General features: G+C 45.1%; 1 protein-coding gene across 1 annotated transcript in view; it reads left to right on the top strand.

Moving 5' to 3' along the window:
• The first annotated feature begins 20,063 nt into the window (after nucleotides 1–20,063).
• Nucleotides 20,064–21,049, top strand: part of CLK4 (CDC like kinase 4) — a 29,608-nt gene continuing 28,622 nt past the window's right edge. Inside the window, exon 1 of the mRNA XM_058739073.1 lies at nucleotides 20,064–20,164. The gene's annotated coding sequence lies outside the window, so the exon portion shown is untranslated. The remainder of the gene's footprint in view (nucleotides 20,165–21,049) is intronic.

Genomic DNA, 21,049 nt, shown 5'->3' with positions numbered 1-21,049 from the left:
TGCAATGCAGGTATGTTAGGGGTTTGCACAGGTTGAAGAAAGAAAGGTGGAACCTAGCCAAGGAAACCTGGAGACAAAGCTTTCCAGAGGCAGTGTGCCTAAGCCAGGCTTTGGAAGAATAGGAACTCTCCAGAGGGGGAAATGACCATTCTAAATAAGAGGGACTATGCATGTGTAAAGGTACAGGTTGGTAATAATCAGGAACTTTGTGGGAACTCAAGTACAGAACTGATGAGTAAGAGAATAATCTGTTACAAGTTTGAGGCAAACACAGATGCCAGATAACAAAAGGCTTATTTGCCATGTGAAGAAGTTAAAATTTTATCCTAAATTGATGGAATCAATTAAAAATGCTGAAGAAAGGGGACCTGGGTGGCTCAGTTGATTGTCTGACACTTGGTTTTGGCTCCAATCATGATCTCATGAGTTTATGGGATGGAATCCTGCCCTGGGCTCTGTGCTGATAGAGTTCAGAGCCTACTTGGGATTTTCTCTCTCCCTCTCTGCCGTCCCCCTACTCTCTCTCCCTCAAAATACATAAACATTAAAAAAAAAATTTTTTTTAAGATATTAAAGGATATTCTGGCAAAGATGTGTGGGAGATGAATTGAGGGGGTTGAAGAAAGCTGTACAGATGGACGCCTAGAAATCTGGGCTGTGTTAATTCACGTGATCTATGAATGAGAGACCAAACTTCCTGCAAGGCAGACGGATAGAGAACAGGAGACAGATAAAGCATTGAATTAATAATATGTGGTGTTCCAAGCAAATAAATGAGGTTGGTGAGTGAGAAGAGGCTAAGCTGACCCAGGTGGTGTGGCCAGGTGTGTTGTATATATGTCTCACGTTTAATGATGTTGTCCTGCATCCTGGATTGACTTTGTCAGGTCAGCTTTAACATAATCAGTTGTGGTGTGGTGGGTTGTTTTTTTTTTCTTCCCCCAATAATGAAAATTCAGCTCTTTTTCTGCTTCAGTAATTGGTACTTAAGTTAAACAGCAACACTAGCTGAAATTCATATTTCCACAAATAAAGATCTGAACAACCCTTTGTAACCTCCCGTATTTTTGGCTGAGGGAAGAACACAAGGGGGGACAGAGAATGGCAAGTCTTGTGTCCCATATTACATTTTTTTCTAATGTTTATTTATTTTTGAGAGAGACAGAGTGTGAGTGGAGGAGGGGCAGAGAGAGAGGGAGACACAGAATCCAAAGCAGGCTCTAGGCTCTGAGGTGTCAGCACAGATCCCAATGCAGGGCTCAAACTCACGAACCGTGAGATCATGACCTGAGCCGAAGTCAGACATTTAACCAACTGAGCCACCCAGGTGCCCCTCTTGTTCCCCACATTAAAGAAAAGATAAGGCTTCTTTTTGCCAAAGTCTCAAGCTGTAAACCAGTAATCACTATTAGAGATAACTTCGGATCAGTACACATGCTCTGAAGATCGGCATGCCTCTGAAAGTGAGCAGTTAATGACAGACTCCACTTTCTGAAAGTCAACCAGTTAGCAGACCGTCCCATGCCTCTAGACAATCAGCAAATGCCTCGCTCCAGTGACCATAGAAAGTAAGCCACTCAATAACAGCCTTATTCCAGTGATCACACTAGCAGTTGAATGTCTGTTAATCTATAAACAGGTACTTTTGAAAATCCACCAGTCCCTAGACCAAGTTTTCCAAAACCTTGCATAAGATCAACTCTGACTTTCTTCAGGGAGGCTGTTCTTTCCAACTACAGCTTTTCCTTGCAGGCATGCATAAAGTTTACCTTTTCTGCCTTATGTATCAAGTTCAATTTATTGTTAGTGTGCAACCATTTCAACAGCTGAATCACACGTTATCACCTCAGTCACATGAGTGACAAAGGCACTCATGAGGCTGTGAAGTTATCATATTCAACATTTTCTGCTTCTTAAGGTGACTGCTATCATCTGTGTTTTATTTATGTGTTTGAATCCCAAAGGCCAATGTAAATTTCATTAATTCTCAGAACAGTGGGTGTCTATTAAATGAGGGGAAAGTCCTTTTGAAACTTTTATGTATGAAATTATTCAGTGTCAAAAATGGTGGAAAGGCATATATAAACCAGCATATATTAAAAACTAAATCTAAGAGATTTATGATTACCTCAACTATAAAGGGATAAAGTAACAAATTTTCTAATTAAAAGAAATTCAGATAGAAATAATCATAGAAGTTAAATGATTATTCACACTGTGTATCAATCTTTTTAGTACCAAGGACTGATTGCACATACAGGAGTATTTTCTGATTCTAAACTTGCAAACAAGTTTTCAAGTGTCAGGATAAAATACTGCAATAATAAACATGTGCTTGCTACTTATACTATTACAGGGATTATTAAAGACCTAAAATGCTTCATCTTATTATGGCCCAAGATGCAAGCAATCACAATGCAGGAAAAAAGTCCCTCTGCTTTTGCTAGGTTTTTCTCACGGAAAAGGCTTGCTTAGAAGGCTATTGCAAGTAAAATCCCTTTCCAAAGGAGACTTCAGAAATAGAAAATTTTTGCAGAAACTCACTAGTGAGGGAGGAAAAGTGTACTGTTTTGGGTAGAGATAATACCAACGCTAATTTTGGCGAATGTGCTGAAGTGCAGACAGTTTATTCGAAGTTGAAACAGAGTACCGTGGATTCTATGGAAGGTGTTGGTTGGCCTGCTCATACTCTGCATTTCCACATAACGCTGCACAGACAACTGATACCCTTTATAATGACACCGAATTATGAAATTGTTGCATCTCACTTCAGCATTTAGACATTTGAGCAGTTACGGGATTTTTGTGATTTTGTTTGCATTCGATAATCATCAAGTATCTAGCATTGAAAAACTCGGACTTCCAGTGTCAGCTAGGTCATGTAAACAACTTACAATCATCCTAACAACTTACTTCTATCCTAACAAGAAAAAGCTGCATGAGCAGAAAAATCAAGGACTCCTCTTTCTGAGAACTTAGGTTACTGGCAAATCACAACACTGATCTGGAGAGACACACCTATCCAGAGAGAGACACAGCCAAGGTCTGCTTACCTGGAGCTGAAGCTGCTGGAGACTCAAACATTGGGGACATTTGAGTAAGAGTTTTGGTGAATTGCTGGAGGTTGAGTGTGGACCAGCTTGAGAATGAGGAACTTCTATTGGCCACAGTTTTAAGAGGTGCCCCACATCTCCAATGCCATAAGCCCCAGAAACCCATTTGGATTTCCATGGTAGTGACCCGAGAAACATCCCCTTAGGGCTCTGGTAGGAGAAAGGTCACCATTGTGAAAAATACCTAGAGTCTTTTCCACCAAAAAACCTATTCTCCTGGGGAAAAGAGTTTACCCGAGTCTTATGCTAGAGGGATTAGGACATTCCTCCCACTTTAGTGCCCTCTAACCTTTCTGTCTTGCTAAAGAGAAAATAGACAACAGGAGCCAGGGCTTCAAGGAAACAGATTGGGATGCTGCAACCAGGGAAGGGAGTATAGGGCATGGAGGCAAAAAGTTACACCACCAAAGAAACATTCGGGTCACTCCCAGCCCTAAACACAGACCCACTGAAACTGAGACTTAAAAATGAGATTTAACTGGGGCAACTGCATGACTCAGTTGAGCATCCAACTTGATCTCAGTTCAGGTCTTGATCTCAAGGTCATGAGTTCAAGCCCTATATAGGACTCCACGCTGGGTGTGAAGCCTACTTAAAAAAAAATTCTTTTAAAGATTTGAGGCACCTGGGTGACTTAGTGGGTTAAGTGTCCAACACTTCATTTCAGCTCAGGTCATGATCTCAAGAAGCCCCGTGTCAGACTCTGCACTGAGCATGGAACCTGCTTAAGATTCCCTTTCTCCCTCTCCCTTTTCCCCTCCCCCACTTTCACTCTCTCAAAAATAAAGTCTTTAAAAAAATAGATTTAATTGGAAGATTGTAGAATCACCCACCCACCCTCAGCTTGCCACCATAGCAACAGGATTTTGGTATAATAACACTAGTATAGCAGACAGAGCTCCAAGACAGACGCCTTGAGGAGTGTTCAGGAAAGCCAAATTCAAGAGTAGAGAAAAAAATAAGATACAAGCAGAATGTGAAGCCTCTAGTACCTATGGTTGCCCAACTCCTAGCCACATTAACATAAATCTATCAGTGGATTAAAAAGGACAATATACCGTGACCAAGTGAGATTTATCCCAGAAGTCAAAAATTTGTACAATATGTGAAAAATATACTAACCTGCAATAGTATAATGAAGGCAAAATAAACACCGTTATACAAAATCTTGATGCATAAAAAGCATTTCACAAAACCCAACACTCTTTCACGATTAAAAACACTGGCCTAGGAATAGAAGGGAATATCCTTAACATAATAAAGTACATTTATGAAAAACCCACAGCCTGCATCATACTCAACAGTGAAACACTGAAAGCTTTCCCCCTAAGATTAGAAATGAGACAAGAGTGCCTGCTGTTGCCACTTCTATTCAATACTGTACTGGAAGTTCTAGCAAAAACAATTAGGAAGAAAAGAAGTAAAAGGCACCCAAAATTTGCCTTTTAATTTTAGAATTAAAAATCACTATTTGCAGATGACAGGACTCTATATGTAGAAAATCCTAAGTAATTCACACACACACATGAAAATATGTTAGAATTCATAAAGTGAGTTCAGCAATGTTTCAGGATACAAGATTAATATGCAAAAATTAATTTTACTTCCATGTGCTGGTAATGAAAAATCTGAAAAGTAAATTAAAGCAATTTAATGTATAATAGCATCAAAAAGGATAAAATGCTTAGGGATAAAGTTTAACCAAGGAAGCTAAGACTTGTACAAGGAAAACTCTAAAATATTGCTGAAAGAAACGGAAGAAGGCATAAGACCTAAATGGAAAGACATTTGATATTCCTAGATTGGAGGACATTGTTAAAAATGGCAATAGTTCCTAAATGATCTACAAACCCAATACAATCACTACCAAAATTCCAATGACTTTTTTGCAAGAGTGGAAGAGCAGAGTCTAAAATTCATATGCAGAGGCGCCTGGGTCAGTTAAGCCCCTGACTCTTGATTTTGGCTCAGGTCATGATCTCACGGTGCGTGGGATCGCACCTCGTGTCAGGCTCCACACTAACAGCACAGAGCCTGCTTGGGATTCTCTGTCTACCTCTCTCTGCTCCTCCCCAACTCATTGTCTATCTCAATAAATAAACATTTTAGAAAAGAAAAAAAAGAAAAAAACAAAATTCATATGCAATTTTGTGAGACCCTACATAGTAGAAACAATTTTGAAGAAGAAAAATTTGGAAGACTCACACTTCACAACTGTAAAACTTACTACAAAGCTACAATAATCAAAACAGTATGGTATTGGCATATAGGCACAGAGTAATGGACTCAAATTCAGAGCCCAGAAATAAACTTACATATCTATGACAATTGATTTTCTGACAAGAGTAAAAAGATCACTGAATGGGAAAGAATGGTCTCTTCAAGGAATGGTGCAGAGACCATAGGATGTCCACATTCAAAAGGATGAATCTGGACCCCTACCTCACATCACATATAAAAGTTATTAAATATCAAAATCTCTCCCTGGTCCCGAGTGTGAGAGTGTGTCAAGTACAGGGGTGGCCAAGGTACCCAGGAGAACAGGTGGAATCTTCTGTGAGAGCACAGAGGAAAGGCCTACAGAAGAGGAGGTAGCATTTACCCTGAATTGAAGAACCAAAGTGGGGGGAGAAACAACCCCCCATTCATGCTGTCCCCCTAGGGTCACCTCCCTCATCCCCTGACTCGCTTAATGGGACCTGACAAAGACTGGAGGGCAGGAGAAGGAGTGTGGAGCCTGGGGTTGGGCTTCCCTGAGACTGTGGCCTCTGCAATATGAGGAGAAGAGGGACAGGGATGGCTTACAATTCCTGAACCTTCCAGCTGCTTCAGCTCCTTGCTAAAAGTTGGGCAGGATGTTGGTCAGAGATGCCCTCAAAGGGCCTAGAGGTGGAGGGAGCCTCCTGGACTACCAAACATAAGATTCCCAGGGGGCTTATCCCCAAGACTCCAGGAGGAAACATGGAGATCCCCACAAATGCCCCCAAGAAGGTGCTAATGGGGTTCTGGGGTTCTGTTCCAGCTGGTGTGTGTTTACAGCTCCCAACATCTGGGAAAATGAGGTGCTTCCTTTCTGCACTTTGAGGCCTGGAGCCAGCAGGTGAGAAAGAGCCAAAGGCAACAGGGAGCTGCCACCTCTCCTCAGACACATCCGGAAAGCATCCTTCTAGGTAGCCCCAAAGCAGTCATTCTTGACTGGGGTATTTTGTACCCCAGGAAACACTTAACAATGTCCTGAGATGTATTTGGTTGTCACAGCTGAGGGGGACCTACTGGAGAGATGTAGGATGCTGGTAAACATTCTAACATGGATTAAACAGCCCTCCCCAGCAAAGAGGTCTCTGGCCCAAATATCAGTAGTGCCGAGACTGAGAAAACAGCCCTAAAGGAAGGGGCTTTACTTAGCAAGCCCAGCCCTGAGCTAGGAATCTGGAGGCAGGCTCTGCCATCTGTCCCCTGTACAGAAAGGCAAACAGCTTCCTGTCTGAGCTGCCCTCTCCTGGAGACAACCACATCTTCTCTCCTGGCCTCTCTTCGCTACTTGCTCCCTACCACATGCACCTGCTACACAGTGGCTCTAAGGGTCTTTGTTCCTGGCCATGTCCTGGCCTGTCATGTTAAGACAAGATCAAAGCAGTGATATGGATAGAGGGTCTGTGATAACCTAAGGCATCACCATGTGCCACCTCTATCCCCTCTGTTTTCCCTTCTCAGTTGCCTGGACCTCCCTCTTCCCAAGTGCCAGCTCTAAGATTGGTGCATCCATGCTCCCCCCAGGGGCTGTGATGGGCCCTCCCACTGAAGAGCTACACTGAGGATGCTCAGGCCCCAGGATGGGTGCTCTGGACTGAGTCCTCTGTGGTCACCTCCACACTTGTTTCCTGCATCTCTCCAGTAGGGCCTCTCTTCCCGGCAGCAGTGGTTGAAGCCCAGAACTGCGAACCAGATACAGAGCCATCACACGGTTTTGACTTTGGTCCCCAAGTCCATTTGAAAGAAAATGAAGATCATGGTTCTAAATACTAATGACTTGTTCTCCCTTCCACAAATCCAGTAAATACAGTCCTCAAAAAACAAAGTATCAAAACCAAGTAGATGTCCCTTACACTTGCCAGTGGTATTTTATTTATTTTTGAGAGAGAAAGACAGGGTGTGAGCAGGAGAGGGGCAGAGAGAGGGGGGGGAGACACAGAATCTGAAGCGGGCTCCAGGCTCCGAGCTGTCAGTCCAGAGCCCGACACGGGGCTCGAACTCACAAACCGGAAGATCATGACTGGAACCCAAGTTGGCCGCTTAACCGACTGAACCACCCAGGCACCCCTTGCCAGTAGTATTTTAGTTACAAGCAACAGAAATAGGGGGATCTTGTTATCACAAGAATCAAGGGGACCACATGGATAGCCCCACAGGCCTGCTGTGGAGCAGCAGGAAGAGGTGAACAACGAAGAAAGAAGGAGACGGGGCTGCTCCAGGCAGCATTCCAGGGGCCCCACTCCAGTGGAGACTCCCCTGCAGGTGCAGCCTCCTTTCCTGGGGGCACTGGGCCTCGGCTACTGCACAAAGGGGAAGGTTTCTGCCACTAAGGTCTTGGACTCCCTCTAGGTCAGCTATTCACTTCCTGGGTTGGGAAATACAGCTAAAAACAAGGTCTGTCAATCAGACAATCTCTCCACATAAGGTAGAAATTCAACAAGTTTTTTATTTTTTTCATTTTTTAGAGAGAAAATGTGTGTGCGCGAGCAGGGAAGAAGGGGAGAGAGAAAGAAAATCTTAAGGAGGTTCTACACTCAGCACAGAGCCCGATGCAGGGCTTGATCCCATGACCCTGGGATTAACATCGAAATCAAGAATTGGACGCTCAACCAACTGAGCCACCCAAGCGCCCCGAAACAAGTTTTTAAAATTTTTTTTACATTTATTCATTTTTGAGAGACAGAGAAAGACAGAGCACAAGTGGGGGAGGGGCAGAGAGAGAGAGAGGGAGACACAGAATCTGAAGCAGGCTCTAGGCTTTGAGCTGTCAGCACAGAGCCCAACATGGGGCCTGAACTCACAACCCGCAAGATCTGACCTGAGCCAAAGTTGGATGCTTAACCGACTGAGCCGCCCAGGCACCCCAAGTTTTTAAAAATTGAGTAAGCATTAAACCAGATTGTGGTACCCATCACAGACCATCCGCTAACAAGCTCACAGAGACCCAAGGAAACTCACCCTTTCATACAGCCAGGCAGTGACATCGCAGAGAATCATATATTCCAGATAAACCACAACGAGTCCTCAAGAAGGCTTGAGGGCACCATTTGTCACACATAGTTCACCTTAAATTCACCTGCTCATTGGGTTGCTACTTGTTTCCTGGTTGCCTTTACCCAAAGGAAAAATCTAGTATTGTATTGCAAGAGGTAGGTTTGGAACTTAGAGACACTCGCCTGCTGAAGTTGCTTCCTACTTTCCTAGAGAGACTGGGAGTTAGGAGATCCACCTTCCTCCATGATAGCATTTCACAGACATGACTCACAAGTCCTAGTGAAAGCACTCTTGCTCTTTGGAAAGCTAGCAGGAGGGTTATCAGCTTTTTAAGTTCCCCTCCCGGCCCACAGAGCAGCTCCGTGGATGACAGGCCTAGGACTCCATGTACCTGGAGCTTGATCATTGTTCAGAGGCCTGGAAAGTGAGCAAGGCCCCTTCTGAAGACAAATCACATTCTCCAAAATAGAGAAAGAGCCCTCCCAGTCCAGGAAATGCTTAGTTAAAATCCTCTCGTTCTGGTAGTTTTCAGATTTCAATTATTACTCAATGAATATTATTATTCATTATTGAACTTGGATAATATCTAGACCCACAGATGCTTCCCAAGACCTGCCTCGGTACAAGGATCAGATGTTACTTCTGCCAGTGACACTGGTTCCTGGCCTTCGCATTTAAGGATTTAGTATCTCCCACCAGCAGACATAAAGGTATCTGGGGGCCCCGTCAGTGTAGGAGAATCCCTGAAAACCGCTCAGACATACAGAGTGAATCATGCCAAGGTGAACCCACATTTCTCTGTCCCTTACAGGCCAGTCCTTGGAGAGACCAGGAAATCCAGTTTTCTACAAGAATGGGGAATCCTTGGAAGGGAGTTTTCTCTTGAGTCAAGGAAGAAGAATCCCATCCTGACAAAGACAATTCCTTTGTGCCCAAGTCCAGGGCCATAGAGAAGAGCTGGCGACAATGTTCCCAAATGCTGATGTGTTTGCAGAACTTATACCGGACTATATAGGAGGCCAAGAAATGAACCCCGGCCCATCCTTGTGGAGAAACCATGCAACAGACCCTGGGCCAGAACTGGGAGGAACCAATCTCCTCAGGTAGGGTTCTTCTATGTTCTACTTTGTGGCCCTTAATCACTTAAAGGTACAGACCAACATAGGCTGACTCAGTCCATCACACTGTACTCTAGCATAGTAGAGAATTAGGAGACAGGCCTCTACCTTATTTAGAGTGGTTATGGCCCCCGTGGAAGGCAAGTCCAGAGACAGTCACCCAAGGAGAAGGTCTGGGCCACCAACACTGAAGGGGTCTGTTCCACTTGGCTTTTCCCTGCCTCTGCACACCACCACCTCCCACTTCCCAGAACCAGCTCCATGCCTAGCCCATCCATGTTCCCCAGAGTCAAGCCCTGCGTCCCCCCACAAGTGAACCATATTGAGGACACCCAAGTACTAGGATGGGTTCTGGGAACCTTGGGTCCTGTCTGGTCTATCTCTGTGATCATTTCCTGTACTTCTGGCACACCTCAGGTCCCAGCAGGATTGAACCTCTGCAGACTCTGAACCAGGTCTTGAACTTAGATAATCTGAATGTGATCCCTTTTGCACTTTAGACAGTGGACTACCATGGTTCCAAACACTCTTAACTCCTTCTCTTGCCAAAACCCAATGTCATGAAACAAAATGGGACATTGAAGATGGTCCTCCTCTCTTTCATCCTTGGGACATTGGCTTGGATGGGACCCAGAAAATATAGAGAAAAAATATAGAGAAAAATAGAGGTCAAGGTGCTGGGTGGGAGCTTAGCTTCTAGGTTCCTGGAATCTGCCATCCCTCCCTGCTATTTTGTTCATTCTTAGTGCCCAGAGGCCCAATGACCAACATGAGAAAACCTTTACATTCAGAGAGGATAGGCATTCAATCCTGCCTTTAGCAATTTCTAGCATTGTCTATTCATTGACCAGTACTGGATCTCACCCTACTAAAATTAAGCTGAAGTTTCTTCATAGTCAGACTTGGGGGGAATATTTTCTTTGTAGTATATGTACACACATATATGGGGTCATTCAGTCATATTTTTCTCCACATTTCTTAAAACTGTATGAATTTTCTCCCAGTATAGATCCCAGCTTAGTCTAGTCTTGGTCTTGAAAAACTGTGTTATGGGGCGCCTGGGTGGCTTGGTCAGTTAAGTGTCTGACTTTGGCTCAGGTCATGATCTCATGGTCTGTGAGTTCGAGCCCCGCGTCGGGCTCTGTGCTGACAGCTCAGAGCCTGGAGCCTGTTTCAGATTCTGTGTCTCCCTCTCTCTCTGACCCTCCCCCGTTCATGCTCTGTCTCTCTCTGTCTCAAAAATAAATAAATGTTAAAAAAAAAAATTAAAAAAAAAAAGAAAAACTTATTACAATTCATCGCTCTCCTATTACTAAGAAGATTAGTCAAAATAATTATGATGTCCTTTGATTAATATTGCATTTCATGGGGAGAATGGAAGCTTTAACAGAACCCAGATGGGTAACTGGTCACTAAAGGGCATCCGTGAGTAGCAACATTTCTAAAAATAAACATCGGGGAGCAGACCCTCTGTCTTGTGTGCCAAAGCCTAGGTAAAAGGACTCCTACAGGGCATGAGGGGGTGGGCAATCCACCCACAGACTAGTCAGAGACAGGTGTGGGCACAGACATCCTGTCTTGGAGCCCCCCTCTCCCTCCTGGGGCATCTCATGCACATGGAGGCCTTCGTGCCTGAATCCTATTGGGCCTGAGTTCTAGGTAGTCACCTTCTAAAAGACTCTCCTTCAAGGCACAGAAAAGCAGCAACACCCCCAGGCCCACTAGGGCCCCTGTTCCCCTCTTAGCTGACAAAGGGTGTCTTGTAATGTGGCTGTAGGCTGGATACACCCCAACCCAGGCACCCAGAGACCTCCAGAGACAACATGCTACCCTCAGATTTCAGGAAGCATCCAAGGAGACAGGACTGAAGGTGATGATGCTCTGACCCAGGGTCAGATCTAGAGGACCCAACTGTCAGGGCCATCTGGTCCCCACTCTTCCCTCTGAGACCTGCAGGAGGTGCCAATGACCACCAGGGGGAACCAGAGACACCAAAAGGCTAGAGGGTCTATAGTGGGGGAGGCAAGGCTCCTCTAGTGGGAGGGGAGGTGGGGCTCTTGTCACCATAGAGGTGGTTCCTGTCTGTGTCTGAGCCCTCTGTCCCCAGCCCTAGTCTTCATCTTAGTGACTTGTTAGCCTCTTGTCACACACTTGGGTTAAAATGGCCTCTAACATCTCTTTAGTTCATTCTCTGCTCCGGTCTCTTCCTTCATAGTCTCTGAACTCAGAGGATAGGCTCTTCCTCTGTAAACACTTCTGACTCACCTCAGAAACTGTCCAGGGCTCACCCAGGCACCCACAATTCTGGCCTGTGAAGACCTTCCTCCAGGAAAACCCAATATGTTCATTCACTTCAAATACTTTTGCCTGTAAGATATAAACACAGTGCCCCCTATTTCTTACATTCAGCTGAAAAACTTCAAATTTACCCAGAAAGTATTTTTATATGAAGTAATATTTCACTGATAAGCTGGTTTCATTGAAATATAGAAACCATTGCCCTTACATTGAGGACTTTTCTCTAAGCTTTGAAGCTGAACAACATGTCCTCTAGAAGACAGACAGCCCTAAAGACATTTGAAAAACAGATTCTCAAATCCACACACCCCTCCAGAGTCAATCTCAAGGAGAGTTTCTAGGTCAGGCTCTGGTCCTCTGCTCCAAGCTGCAGGGGTTTTCATCAATCTCTCAAGTTCCCCAAGAAATAAAAAACCAAACCTGGCCATTCGAACCCTCTTCACACTGAGGTTCTCCGCCCTGCCTGTGCATCAGAACCACCTGGAACCTTCTGAACTCCTGAGGTCCGGGCCCCACCAGGATCATTACATGAGAATCTCTGGAGAAAGGACTCTCACCCTGTTGTGAATGCCTTTCTGGGTAGTTATTTTTTTTTAATATATATGTGTGTGTATATATATACATATATATGTATATATACATATTTTTTTTTTTTGAGAGAGAGAGAGAGCACGTGTGTGCACAAGCAGGGGAGGGGCAGAGATAGAGGGAGACAGAGGATCCAAAGCGGCCTCCACGCTGACAGCAGAGAGCCTAACACGGGGCTTGAACAATAGAGAGCCCCATGCGGAGCTCACAAGCTGTGAGATCATGACCTAAGTTGAAGTCAGCGGCTCAACCCACAGAGTCACCCAGGCGCCCCCTTCTGGGTAGTTCTAATATGCAGCCAAGGTGTGACTCACTTCCCAAGTCTCCACCTCTCTGGTGCACGAGGAGGTGGGAAAGCGCCTAGGAGGCCCTGCTCTCAGGTGTAGCTCATGGTCAAGTGCACCATGTTCCTGAGGGAGTAGGGCTACCATCCAGGCTGTATGTTTGAATAAGCTAGACAGCTTCACAAACACAAAGTTGTGGGCCTCAGCATGCTTTCCCTGAGCTTAGAGACTAATGGAAAAGCTAGACTTGACCAAGGACTTTGATAAGCCATGCTAGTTTTCTAGCTTGAGGCAGGACCTAGAAGCAGTCCTAGACCACTTCTGACTCAGATACTGAACCTTACATTTAACCTGGTGCCCACGTCCATTTGAGAGATGAGGGAGGTCAGGACTCCTTCTCTTCCTGAAGCCCAATGGAATTTAAGTAAAATGTGAAATTATCTGGAGGATCCTCTACCTTGGCCACATGACCAGGGCTTGGAGAGACGCAAAAAAAGCAGGAAGAGCCAAGGAGCAGGGAGGGAGCTCAGCTTCTGGAGGTCTTGGGATCTGTAAACTCTCAGGTTAAAAAAAAAAATGTTTTTTTTCCAGGAATCAGGGGTGTGCATTTTTGAAGAAGAGTCAACTTAGTTTGCAGTTGAGGGTCTAAGGCCCAGAATCCTTTATAACCACTGCCCTAGTCGAGGCCAGGCACAACCTCTCCCAGGTATCCAAGGAGATGCTAGTTTAGGTGCAAAGGGATTTATGGCAGGTGTTATCAATGTCCTAGTCTTTCAGTGAGTCACAAGGGCTGAACTCTGGATGAGCCTGCCTCAATTGCAGGCAAGACTTAAGTCCCCTCCCCTCCCCTCCCTTCTCAATGGAGGACACCAGGATTCCCAGAGAATGCAGGATGCACCCAAGATCACAGAACCAGTGGGAGTGCTGGGGCTCCGTACTTCCATGGAAAACCAGGGCTTCCCACTGTGGGTGGAGGCAAGTTCTGCCCAAGGGCCTCTGGGTCCCCTCCACCACCATGGCAACAACCCCTCTGCCCTCCACTCTCCCCTTATTCCCTCCTCCATCCACTGCTCTTCTTGTGGTTTGGGTAATAGAGTCAAACTCTCTCTCTGCACGCCTCCCTTCTCTCTGCTCTTGACTTGTGTTTCCTGACATCTTGATGTTCTGCCTAATGGTTACTAATACCCTTCCATGACCCACTGTTAGCTTCAGATACAGCCCTTCTCATTCCAGCCTAGAGCTCGGCAGACACACCGGCTGGATCCCACGCCCACCCATGGTTTCTGGCTTTTTCTCTCCAACATCTTTGTTGACAACCGTTTCCACCCAGGCACACAGCTATCACTACTTACCTGCTGAAACCCCACTTTTACCCACATCCCTCTAGTCCTTCCAGATTCCCTAGAACTCCCAAATTTGGGCTGTGAGAGTTTATCTAAATTGCATTTCATGTTGGTATTGACAAAAAAATTTAACTGGTGATTTTCTATCAGCTTGCAAGCCCCCCTCCCCCCGCCTTTCCTTAAAGATAGAAAAATCAGCTCTAGACCATAATGAGATGCACTTCCCTTTACAAGACTCCTGTTGACCTTTAAGGGGAAAAGTCAGGGGTCAGGGTGTGTTTCTTTGCCCCGTGTTTAGGGGGAGGCCCCACAGAGAATCCCGGACTGTTAATGGAAAGTGTTAATGGAAACCAAGCTTCTCCTGGTTTTCTCGATTTTGTAGGTCCTAGTGGTTAAAGGAGTGACTTCAAGGTCAGCCTGGTCCATTGTGCCCGGAGCTGACCAGAGAATTCTGAGCCAGGCCAGCCCATACGTTCCCTCCGCACAGCAGAAAGAGTCCTTATCTTTCTGGCATAGCCCTTGCTTCTCCCTCCGTTCGCTCCTCAGTAACTGGTGGACCCAAAAGTGGATTTGAGGGACACTGTCCTGGCCTCAAAGTCGACATGGTCTCTCCATTCAGGCAGATTTCTCAGAGACATGGTGCCCTCCTGAAACCTGTTCTCTATCGTCTCTCTCTGCTCGCTCCCTCTCCCCTCCTCCCAACTATTCTCAGCCTGGAAAGCCTTGGTTCCCCACCCAGTCGGTATTACAACATGTGTTTGTCCCTGTGATCAACACACCCCTGGTTTCCCTCTTACCTACTTCAGCCTCTCAGGATGCCATTAGGTAGGAATTGCCATAGATTCTCTCCATATTTTTCTTATTTGCTCAAGTTCCCTTATCTCCTGATGATTTTTTTTCCAAGGTTTATCTTTCAAATTTTTTTTTCCAATGTTTATTTTTGGGAGACAGAGCACTAGCGGGGAGAGGCAGAGAGAGAGGGAAACACAGAATCTGAAGCAGGCTCCAGGCTCCGAGCTGTCAGCACAGAGCCCGACGCAGGGCTCCAGCTCAGGAACGGCAAGATCATGACCTGAGCCTAAATGGGACGCTTAATCGACTGAGCCACCCAGGCGCCCCTCAATGTTTATTTTTGAGAGAGAGAGAATGGGAAGAGGAGGGGCAGAGAGAGGGAGAGAGAATCCCAAGCAGGCTCTGCACTGTCAGCACAGAGCCTGACTCAGGGTTCTATCCCACAAATGGTGAGATCATGACCTGAGCCAAAATCAAAAGTCAGACACTCCACCAACTGAACCACCCTGTGAGGTGTCCTATGACACAGAAACACCATCTCCTTACACTCGCCTCACTTTCTTAGCTTAACTACCTTATCTTCCCATATTCTGTCCCAACAAGAAGGTGGCCTGCTTGCTTCAAGAATTCACCCTAAAAACATCATTTTTTTTTAACGGTGAAATCTGGAAACAGTTTCCCCTAAATTAGAAGATTTTCCCCAAAGGCTTGGAACTCAGTATCTAAGTTCTGAGTTTCCACATTCGTAAGAAGACAAGCAGTCCTAAAAGGGGCGACAAAATTTCCTTGAAATCCACCTGTCCCTCTGGAATAAGTCTGAAGTCTCAGGAAGGCTTTCCTAGATCAAGCCCGAGTCTTCTGCCCCAAAGAGGTTCTGAGAGCGTCCATCCCTTCCTCCAAGAAAAAGCAAGAGCTCCGACTCTTTAAAGAGGAGCTTCTCTGCCCGGATTGTGCATTAAAACCACCTGAAAACTTACAGAAGTCTCTGCCCCGCTGGAGAACCCGGATGTGGGGAGACCCACAGACGCCCTGCTCTCAGGTGCAGCTCATGGCCGAGTGCGCCATGTTCCTCTAGGGGGCAGCATATCTCAGCCCAGGTGGCTCCAAGACAATCTCCCAGACAGCTCTCTACAAACGCCGCGCCCGGACTCAGCCCAGGAAGATTAAACTCTAACCACAGGGATTGACCTTTGAAATGCCTTCCAGCTGATTCCACTGCAGAATAAAGTCTGGGAAGCCGTTTTGCAGCTGAATTCACTTGCAGGCACGATCCATGATTTTGCTGAGTTTATAGATTAGCGGCGGAGCTAGACTTGACCAGGAAGTTGCATTAGACTGCACAGAATTGGGGCGCCTGGGCAGCTGAATCGGTTGAGCCTCTCTGACTCTTGATTTTGGCTCAGGTCACGATCTCGTGATTCATGAGTTCGAGCCCCGAGTCACGCTCTGTGCTCACAGGGCAGAGCCTGCTTGGGATTTTTCTCTCTCTTGCTTTCTCTCTGCCTCTCTCCCTCTCTCTCTCTCAAAATAAATAAACTTACTTTAAAAATCTGTACACAGTGTTAAGTCAAGGATAGAATAACAGAGAAGTTAAGTGTAGCTGGAGCCTAGATATCGGGAGGAAATTCAGCCTGACCTGAAGCTGTCAAGTGGACACGGAGTGAAGCATTTCCTCAAAAGCCACAGAACACACTAGCTGCACACTGAGGGAAATATAAGCTGGATCCCCCTTCAGTCTCTTGTCCATGGAAATCCCCTTAGTGCCTGGACTATTTTAATTCCCATGTGAGAGAAAACAAGACAGTTAATGGCACATACATATATTTAGAAGATAGGACATCAATAATTTCTGCTTCAGAAGAGCTGTCGTTATGGTGATAAAAAGAATCTAGGAACTGTTTTTGCATTTCCGCTTTGGAAACAGCCTGGAAGCAGCCACCATTTACACAAAGGGAGAGGCCCTGAACAGGGGTTATGTTGAGGGTGACGCTGGGTGTGGGTGCCCTGCGTGGGGCCCCACTGGGCACGGAGGTGAAAGGTGTCCTGAAGCTTGTATTTATTTGCCTGCTGTATAACAAGGGCACTGACCTGGAGAGGGAAACCTGGTTTTTATTAGCCGGGGAGGGGGGGGGGGGCAGGGTGACATGGTCAGGTTTTTGTCTAACGTGGTCCCTTAGGCAATCAGGGTGGGGTGTATAGGACAGGCCTGGAGTGGGAAGCAGTGTCCCATTAGGGGATTCCCTGGGCATATGGCATCTGGAAATGGAGGTCGGAAATCTGTCTGTGGAAATGAAGAGACTGTGATGTGTTTTTGTTTTGTTTGCTGTTGTTGTTTTTAATTTTAGAGAAAGAGAGAGAGTGTGTATGCAAGAGCAGGGGAGAGAGGCAGAGAGAGAGAGAGAGGGAGAGAATCTGAAGCAGGCTCTACACCCAGCATGGAGCCCAAGTCAGGGCTCAATCCCACAACCCTGGCATCATGACCTGAGCTGAAATCAAGAGTCAGATACACAACTGACTGAGCCAGCCAGGTGCTCCAGAACTGTGATTTTTTTTTTTTTTTTTTTTTTTTTTTTTTTTTTTTTTTTTTTAAGGATTCCTCCTGAGCCACAGACGCTGAGCCTAAGTTGGCTGGAGAAGTTACCACTCCCTATAAAGCTCCCTTGCCTGCCTTCTGAGACACCATCCTGAGATGAATGCCATAAATCTGAAGGATTGGGTAGCATGGGGTGGATGGTCACCAAGACTCGAGTTTTATTGAGTGGGGTCCAGAATTCTGACCTGCAGCTGAGATTCTGAAGTCAAAAGACAATCTAAGGATCACACTCCTGTGTGTTTGTGGGAGGATGGCTGGGTTGTCTTTCACTTTACTTCATAATCATTTTTACAGCCATTAAATATGATCCCTGCATGTTTCTCTGAACTTCACAAATATTAAACTCATTCAGTCCTCAAAGTGTGTGTCATGGAAGGTGTTACTATACTCATTCGGTGGTGCAGGGTGGTACCTGCCTGGACCAGCTGCACGTCTCAGAGCTGGGAACAAATACCCAGCCCTGTGGCTCCAAGATGCTGTTAATGCTGCTTCTGAAATATTTCCTGGGACAGTCCTGCAAAATTCCTGATTTGAATGGGATGATGTGTCTGCTTTGATTTTTTATTTTTAAAGCTCACTTATTTATTTTGAAGGGGGAGGGGCAGAGACAGATTGGGAGAGAGAGAGAGAATCCCAAGCAGGCTCTGTCTGTCAGCGAAGATCCCAGTGCAGGACTCAAACTCACGAACCGTGAGATCATGACTGGGGCTAAAGTTGGATGCTTAACCAACTGAGCCACCCAGGCACCCCTGGCTAACTGTTTAAAAAGTCTTGAAGAAGGAACGGCAAGGTCAGCCAACTGTCAACTTAAGGCATACTGTAGAGTCAGGGGTCTCCTACAGCCACAGGAAAGAGTGTGTTGAAAATAAGACTCACTTGGGGCACCTGGGTGGCTCAGTTGGTTAAGCATCTGACTTTGGCTCAGGTCATGGTCTCACGGTTCTTGAGATCAAGCCTGGTGTTGGACTCTGCGCTGAGCAGGGAGCCTACTTGGGATTCTCCTCTCTCTCCCTCTCTCTCTGCCCCTCCCCTGCTCATGTTAGCGCTTGCTCTCTCTCTCTCCCTCTCTCAAAATAAATAAGCTTTTTTTTTTAAAAAAATTGTATTTTCAGTCTACCTCAAGTGACCAAATAAGTCACTTATTTAAGTATATACATATCCTTAAAAATATGTACCAAAAAAACCAAAAAACAAAAAACATGTACCATAGTTGTGGTTTTTTAAAAACAACAAAAATGACATTTTGTTATAAATCACATTTTCTCTTTCACTCAACGTTATCAGGTGTATATTGCTATATGTCAATTTAGTTCATTGCTTTTAACTGATGTGTAGTCTACAGTTGACTCTTGAAAACACCAGTCTGAACTTATGTGTGTCTGTCTATACGTGGATTTTCTTTCAATAAATACAGTCTAGTACTATACATGTATTTTCCTTATGATTTTCTTAACATTTTTTCTCTAGCTTATTTTATTGTAAGAATACAGTATATAATATATATATAATATGTTAATTGTTTCTGTTATGTTGGTAATGCATCTGGTCAACAGTAGGCTCTTAGTAGTTGAGTTTTGGGGAATCAACAGTTACATGCAGATTTTCAAATGTGCAGCAGAGGTCAGCGCCCCTAACCCCTGTGTTGTTCAAGGATGGACCATATACGCATTTTACTTATCTACTCCCCTAGTGATGAACATCTATCTACATTGTAATTTTTCTTCCTATCACAAAATGTCAAAGAATATCCTCACACGTTTCCTCATGGGGTTAAATGAGACTTTCAGTGGGCTTTTGTTCCATTCTTCACATGGCCACCTCCTTTCCCTTTAGCCCTGCTTGTCATATCTGCCAAGAGTCCTTCTCTTATCATCCTACCTAAAGACCACCCTCCTCGGTTATTGTTTCAGTCCCCAGCTTGTTTCCTTCATAGCATATATAAAAAAGTTGAAGTGTTTTATTCTATTTTCTTTCTCTCTCACCCACTGGAATCTAAGCTTTACGAGGGCAGATACTTTGTCCTGTATGCTCAGCACCTATGTAGCCTAAGTCCATGAAATAGGAAGTTGACAACGATCCATTAAAGAAAGGGTAATCCTAGAAGATATGAAGACAAATATATATTACATATTTTCATGCTTTTATGTAGGGTTCTACAGTGTTCACAAGAAATTAAGGATTTAGATAAATATATGTTCCCTTCAAAAGTTTCACTGGATGTCTGATAGTTCAGATTGTTGGTAAGTGGGGGTTGAAAAACTAATTTACTAACCTTTTCATTGGAGGTAGTGGAAATTCACAGGGAGAGTGGAAAGACCAGCCTATCCTATACCCTCCAGAACCTCTCAATTAAATCACTTCCAGGACCCTTTTACTCCCCTGCTCATATATACACTTACACACTGCAAAGTGCTTTGTGCATCAGGGAACTCTTCTAGCACTGTTTGGTGGGACCGAGCCTATATAAGGACCCTGTGTTGTGCTACTCTCCTCACAACCAGTGTCAGGAAACACTGGAGGAACCTGGGATGTTATTCATCTTGGGCAGGGTGGAATGAATGGGAGTCCCCTGGGACTTGCTGTTGAACAGTGAATGAAGCCACTGGGATCTTTGATGACCCTGATGTGCTGGAGATAAGCTGTCCCATTGTTTCATCATGAGGAGCCATAGATGATACATCACCTTGGAGAGTGGGTTGTTGTTGTTGTTGTTGTTGTTGTTTAAGACAAACTCCTTCAGGGTTGCCGAAAGATGGACTCAGCCTGTTTTCCATGATTCCTAAGCAAAGTAAGTTGCTATGAAACGTTGCTGTATGAGGTAAAGCAGTCAGTAGAATGGTTACACGCAAGCACCTTGGAGCAAGTAAGGCCTAAGACCGAGCCTTGGTTCTGGTACTTGATGACTGTGACCTAGAGCAAGTAACCAAAGATCACTTTACAGGATTGTTTAGATTATTAAATGAGGAGATCATGAATATACAGTGGTTAGCACAGAATGGATATTTAATTGATTGCTAAAAACAAATGAAAAATCTAATTGAATACAGATTGGTAATTCCCAGTAATAGGCAACTTACAACAAAGGTTATAACCCCGTAAAGGTTTGTTTACACCTTTGTAAAGTTTCCTCTATACAGATGGTAAGTTTTTGTTAAAAATTAATTTACTGGATGGGGTGCCTGGCTGGCTCAGTCAGTGGAGCATGTTAACTCTCGATCTTGGGGTTGTGAGTTTGAGCCCCATGATGGATGTAGAGATTACTTAAAATTAAAGACATCTGGGGTGCCTGGGTGGCTCAGTCAGTTGAGACTCCAACTTCGGCTGAGGTCATTATCTCACAGTTTGTGGGCTTGAGCCCCACATCATTGGGCTCTCCGTTGTCAGCGCCAAGCCTGCTTCAGATCCTCTGTGCCCCTCTCTCTGCCCCTCATCCGCTAGTGGTCTCTTTCTCAAAAAATAAAAAATAAACATTAAAAATAAATAAACAGGGGCACCTGGGTGGGTCAGTCGGTTGAGTGTCAGACTTCGCCTCAGGTCATGATCTCACTATTTGTGGGTTTGAGCCCCACATCAGGCTCTGTGCTGACAGCTCTCGGAGCCTGAAGCCTGCTTTAGATTCTGTGTCTCCCTCTCTCTCTGCCCCTCCTCCACTCATGTTCTCTCTCTCTCTCTC

Source organism: Neofelis nebulosa, chromosome 1 (genome assembly GCF_028018385.1).
Source record: "Neofelis nebulosa isolate mNeoNeb1 chromosome 1, mNeoNeb1.pri, whole genome shotgun sequence".
In the NCBI taxonomy this organism is placed as follows: Eukaryota; Metazoa; Chordata; class Mammalia; order Carnivora; family Felidae; genus Neofelis; species Neofelis nebulosa.
Note: the sequence above shows the minus strand (reverse complement) of the source record. Positions and strands in the feature narration are given on the sequence as shown.